Source organism: Etheostoma spectabile, chromosome 4 (assembly GCF_008692095.1).
Source record: "Etheostoma spectabile isolate EspeVRDwgs_2016 chromosome 4, UIUC_Espe_1.0, whole genome shotgun sequence".
NCBI classification, from domain to species: domain Eukaryota; kingdom Metazoa; phylum Chordata; class Actinopteri; order Perciformes; family Percidae; genus Etheostoma; species Etheostoma spectabile.
This window is the reverse complement of record NC_045736.1, coordinates 28,113,494-28,119,493: the sequence shown is the minus strand read 5'-3', so window position 1 is coordinate 28,119,493 and position 6,000 is coordinate 28,113,494. Positions and strand designations below refer to the sequence as shown.

The following is a 6,000-nucleotide window of genomic DNA, read 5'->3' as shown; positions in this document are numbered from 1 at the left end:
AAGCGCAATAGACTCTAACAGAGTGTATGTGTTTTTTTGTGTCTACATTTGAACCAGCTATGCTTTTTTAGAATATTTGTCATTAATTGAAATGTAAGAAATGTCTTCTAAAAAGCAAAAAAGCAAAAACTGATTTGGATATCTGGAATACTTACCATCCCATCGACATGTCTGTGCCATAGGGCAGCCTCTGATGTGTGATGTGGGTAGGTCTGCTTTCTTTGGCCAATTTATTTAGACCTGATGACATCCAACTTACCAAAAAAGTGCTTCTGCTCTTAATCCTCTTATCCTCAGATGCCCAAAACATGTTTCCCTTGTTTTGAGGGCTTCAAAATGTTATTGTCTCATGCTGGGCTTCATTTGAATTTCATGAATCCATGTAAGGGAGACAAGAACACATCATGCAAACACTCTGTTTCTTGTAATTCTTCCTTTGTTGTAAATGCTTTAGTTTATAGCTGTTGAAGTTGCTTTTATTTAATCCACTTTTTATGGAAGTGTTAAGAATAAACAAGTGGATTCATGAGTTGGACCCACACAAAGGTCATATGCAGATTTATGCTGGGATGAAAATAGGGCCTCTGTAATGGTTTCCTTGACTGCATTTATTGCTTACTTTAAAAAAGTAATTTCTTTATATCAGCATCATGCTGGCAATTGCCATGTATTAGTATTAGGCTTGGTAAGCTTCTAATTCTGTGGCATTTACAGCTGGCTGTGTTTCCATGCATTTATAACACTTTGATTCTTAAGAGCTTCTGTAATCGCTTATGCCTAGCTTGGAACATAATAAACAACTCGCTGTAGCAAAAGTGCTACATGGGGGAGATTTCTAGGAGGAAAGTTAAACGCTTCTGTCGCTGGCAGTTTTGTTGCTGTGTTTTTCATGCACTGTAAGTGCCGTAATCTACTCTCTGAGCTTGGCTGCTGTAGTTAAAAACAGTGACAGGCAGAATAGATGCAAGGCAGCGTGAAAATGAAAAATTATCATCCTACAGAGACGTCACAATAGAGACCAAGGCAGAGCCATAAAGCGACGGTGTGCCTCTGCCTTTTCCTGTTGATTGAGATCCCAGGGTGTGTGAAAGCATTCTAAACACCCTCACCTGACCGCCGTCAGCTTTCCATATCTGATGCTCTGCTCCCAAGGCCGCATCAGCTGCTATCAGAACACACACTGGCAGCCTCTGTATTGTCTGGCTAAACAGGTTGTGCTGCTAGATGCATGCCTCATTCTGAATACAAAATGTCACACAATAGAGCTACATCCTTATTTTTTCTTGCATCTCCTACTACTTTCTGATAAATTATCTTGTGCTGCGAGGTAGAAAGAGTTCCACTGATAATGTTATCACAGATGTGTTATCTTGAGGCTACTTAAAATATCTTTTTGGGGGAAAATGCGTTTGGCAAGTTTCAATCTATTTTTCTATCAGCATCAAACGGACACGTCTTCTTTCGGTCTCAAACATATTGACGGACATATAAACTCTGGTCTGCTAGGAGAGTGAGGAGCTTTGATAGTGTCTTGGTGTTACCAGGTGCAGACAGCTCACGTGACAGTCTGTGTGTGAGATTGACTGAGGCGACAGAAGTAAGCAAATTCCATCCGCAGATGAGTTGTCTTACAGCGAGATGAAAAGGAAATCACAAAAGTGAGAAAATGTGTCAAAGCTATGTTTTTTTTTACTTTGGCCTTGATTTGTTGTCTTCTGAGCAAAAATGGCTATACAGAGCCTTTTTTGTGTGTTAACCCAGGCCGGCATCTGTCAGACTGTCTACTGTACCAGAACTGCAAATATAAAAAAAACGTGATACATGTACATACTGTCCCTGTTCCCCAAAACAATATTATACATTTATATATATGATACTTATAAAAGGACACTTGTTTATGGTTTCCATTCTGACTTGAGAAGCTCTCTGACTATTTAAGGAAATTAAATAAAGTTCTTACAAGGCGCAGTCATTCTTATTTGCATAGTTTTGACTTTGTTGCAATCACTTTGTGTCATGGTAAATATAACTTTGGCAGTCCATTGCTTTCTCCGTTTATTTTAGAAAACAAATCCCTTTTTAGGGATAAAGCACCTGGTGGGGCTACTTAATGGAATGGCTTCAGCCCTACGCAAATAAACAGCTTGCATTTTTGGTGTGAGATTAGGAGAGAGAGAGAGCGAGAGAGAGAGAGAGAGATGAGAAACCAATAAAGTCAACATGTGGAGAGGACAGAAGTGAAGAAGTTGCACGTCTACTTCAACTTCCAACTATAGTTGACTGTATGAATTGTATGTATATAGAAATGCATGTGGACAACATTGGCTCATTGCACTGATCCTGGGTAAGACGTCATGCTAAGGTAAAACCTTTTTATTTTTACAAAGTCGACCAGTGAGTCACCAGTAGGATATTATTGAAAAGGGTTGGAAAATATCAGTCTTGTTTCCACACTTTCACATAGAAAAACGTGTTTATGCCTTATCTTAACCAGGAAAGATAGCGTGGTAACCAGAGACAAAGAAAAGGGAATGGACAGGAAGGAGAACAAGTAACCAGTGAAACATTAAGCAAAATAAGGACTACATTTTTCTGAAATAGCTCAACATGCTGTTGAAATTATTGAGATAGGGAGCCTTTTAAACCAGACATGTTGTATTTTATTCAACCATTAGTTTTCCAACTGCTCCAATTCACATTATATATGGTTAAGAATTAGGTCCCCACTCATTCTCTTGTTGGATTTGGCTGGATAATGTTAAATTATTTGAAATACTGAATCAGAACTAAGCAGCTAAGTGAAACATTTTTGTTGAGGCTACGTTCACATTATCAGATAAATCCGAAATTTCTGTATAGGAAAATTACATCGTCCACAGTCAACCAAATCCAATAATCTAATATTGGCCAATCAAATAAATAGACAATACTTATTCTTAGTAACATTTCTTTCTTAGTAATATTTCGTAGTAATTTCTTAGTAATATTTCCCGCACTTGGCACACCAGAAATTGATACTTCAAAGTTCATAAGTAATACACGTGGGTTACTTGCAGGGCTACACTAGCCTGTACGCTTCACACACTAGCCCACTGGGCTAGCACTAGCATAGTCGCGCTTTGCCAGACCTTCCTCCACAGTGCTCCTGAGGAGGGTCTGGCTGGTCGACACAGCATTCCAGGATGGGACAAAAACGTCCTTTGGTTTAATTTAAAATTCCAATACAAAGACAATGTAAGGTAAGGATATCCGGTCAAAAAAAGTGAGATCCGGCGGAATTTCCGCCGGCAACGGAGTAATCCCAGAAGTGGAACGTTGTAGATATAGAATAGCACAAACACTTGTTTCAGTTTTCTCTGTTTTGGGCCTTTTTACTCCCCTACCGTTTTGTTCTCTGGATTGTGTGTTTTGATCAATAAATCAAAAATCCAGGCAATAGCCTACAGACCTAGAAGGAAATTGCACAAGCACACAACCACATTGGTTTTACTCAAGACCAGGGTGGTGTTGTGTTGCAATGCGTGCGCATGCGCATGGTGGTGTTAAATTGCCTCTTAGCAAAGGGCTTTTATTATGAAAGGTAAGCACGGAAGGGTTGAATCTGAAATGCTCGACGTAAAGAGTTTGCAGCCTTGGTTCAGACTATGGAGCCTCTGTGTTGTTATTCATTGTAAATTATTATATTTTTTTCCAAGTATAGGCAAAACTCATATCCCTCGGCTAAAGTAGTGTATAGTTCTTTATTTCAAAATTTATTTTAAACTTGTAATCCTGCAACTATTCCCCATATTTACTAAATGTATCAATAAACTGATCATGTCTTTTGTTTTCTGTAATTTTTACGGAACACAGTAACTTTTTAGGATTCTCATTACAGTACAAATTCCGTTCCATGTACTCCCCAAGCCTGAACACAGCTAAGAAGTGTCGAGTGATGATGGCTTGGACTTTCCAGCTCTCTGTTCTCTTAAAGACGGTTTGCTTTTGGCTGTATATATTCGGTACAGATTCCATCGTCAAAGTTCACCAAAGTAGAATTTAATGTAAAAAAATTTGGATGTGGATTAACCTTTCCCCGTTGCAGTAATTAGATTTTGCAGAGAAAGTTTGTCAGTTATAAATGCTTGTCTGACTGGACCATAAATTATAACTTTTAATTGTATTTTATTCAGGTCAAGTTCTTATTTAAGTGACAGTTATTGCTGGGATTAAAAAAAATAAAATGATGCTCACCTTCATGTTGTGCACTAGGGCTGAATGATATTGTGTTTTAGCATCGACATCGCAATGTGCGCATGCGCGATAGTCACATCGCTGGACAGTGCGATGTTGACGCTAATCCTTTTTTGCTGCTTGACAAGTAAAAGTAAACTTTCACTGTTTCCTTTTACATGATTATTACCGGCCGACCCTTCCCCTTTAAGACTGGTAGCCAAGTGGGCAACGTGTATATGTGACGTTAGTCCGACAGGGTTTATTGTTATGGGAAGTGAGGCTCTCCGTGTGTAGAAAAATACCGTAGGCAGCAGCTGCCGCTGACGCAATGATGCGCATAGTTTTGATGAGTAGTCAGTGAAGCTAGTAGTCAGTGTTTTATGTTTGCTTCAAAGACAAACTAAATCACCTGATTAATGCAACATAATCACAACATCTCCTGACCATTTTCCCCTGCAGAAAGCTGCTACCAGCCAGGCTAAAGCTAATATATAGTTAACCTAAAGAAACAAAGGGTCCGTCTGGTCCGCCAAAAACATTATTTCCATATTTTTCTGTGAAGTGTAAAATAGTGATTTTACCAACGCAAGACCATTGATTGGACCACTGTTGAGTGGTTTTAAACAGTATAGCTTGCATCTGTGAAAGATGGTGAATTATTGTGGGGGGGGGAGGCCAAACTGGAGAGGAAACAAAAGTATCCTCAAATTTAGCCGCCTTAGTGTGCACACGGCCCCGAGGGGGAAACAGAAAGCTAGAGGCTATTTCTAACCAAATGTGAGTTTATTTATGTAATCAAATGAAAAAAAGGTAGAGGCATATTTTAAACTTATATTTATTTACAGTTTTTTTTTCTTTTACTCTGGTTTTAGAAAACTTGGCTCCTGCGTTGTTTTCCTAAACACAGTCTCTCTGGCTGGCTAGAAAAAAGGAACAGGGGTGATCAGTGCACTGAAAACAGGAATGACAAACACCATTAGCTGAAAAATTTCCATCTCATTGCAACTATGTTATTGTTTACTTTACCATACACGTCCTAATATGGTTACCTCCCTGTCAAAGCGGGCCAGAGCAGAGCTGAGGGGCCCTCGCAGGGAGACGCTTTCAGCTGCCACTTAGACAATAAGAAACAAATGTCACAGCTCGGCAAAATAGCCTGGCTTTCACAGCCTTACAGTACTTGGCCTTCCATGCTGCTTGGCGCAGACTCCCGTGTGATATTTATCTACTCTCCACTGTTAGATGCCCTCACAATGTACCCCCACCCCTCTCCGTCCCCTTTCTTTTGCTCTTTCTTCCCTTTCCTTCTGTCTTTCTTTGTCTGTATCTCTCCATCGATCTCTGTCTCTGTCCTGGTGTTAGCTATGTGTAGGTTGACTGATGGGCCTCTGTTTGCTGTGTTACGTTATTTATCAGGGGGTGGGGTGATGTGTTTGGAGTGGCTTCTGCCCTCCTCCCTGTGGCCGAGCAGAGGCCAGTTCAGCTGCAGGTCACGCCCCCGGCTCGAAGCCGGCACTGCGTTTGAACTGGAAACATCTTGGCAACCCTTTGAGACCCTGTATGATACTGGGATAAAATCACAACCCCACAAACTCAGAAAACTTATTCTGCAGAGGAAATAGGGTAGGTGCTAAATCGGATCTGCTAGACTGGTGGTTAGGTTTAGGCGTGAGGAGTGGGGATTAGTTAGGGTTAGGGTAAGAACATGAGGGCAAGCCAATCAGAGGCAGAAAAAGGCGAGCCATGAGGCGCCTGATCTAGCATCCACCGAGGAAACGCAGCATT

The 6,000-nt window shown here is 40.5% G+C and overlaps 1 protein-coding gene across 12 annotated transcripts in view; it reads left to right on the top strand.

The window, feature by feature from the left end:
- foxp1b (forkhead box P1b) overlaps positions 1–6,000 on the top strand; it is a 155,696-nt gene that overhangs the window by 54,525 nt on the left and 95,171 nt on the right. The window lies entirely within an intron of this gene.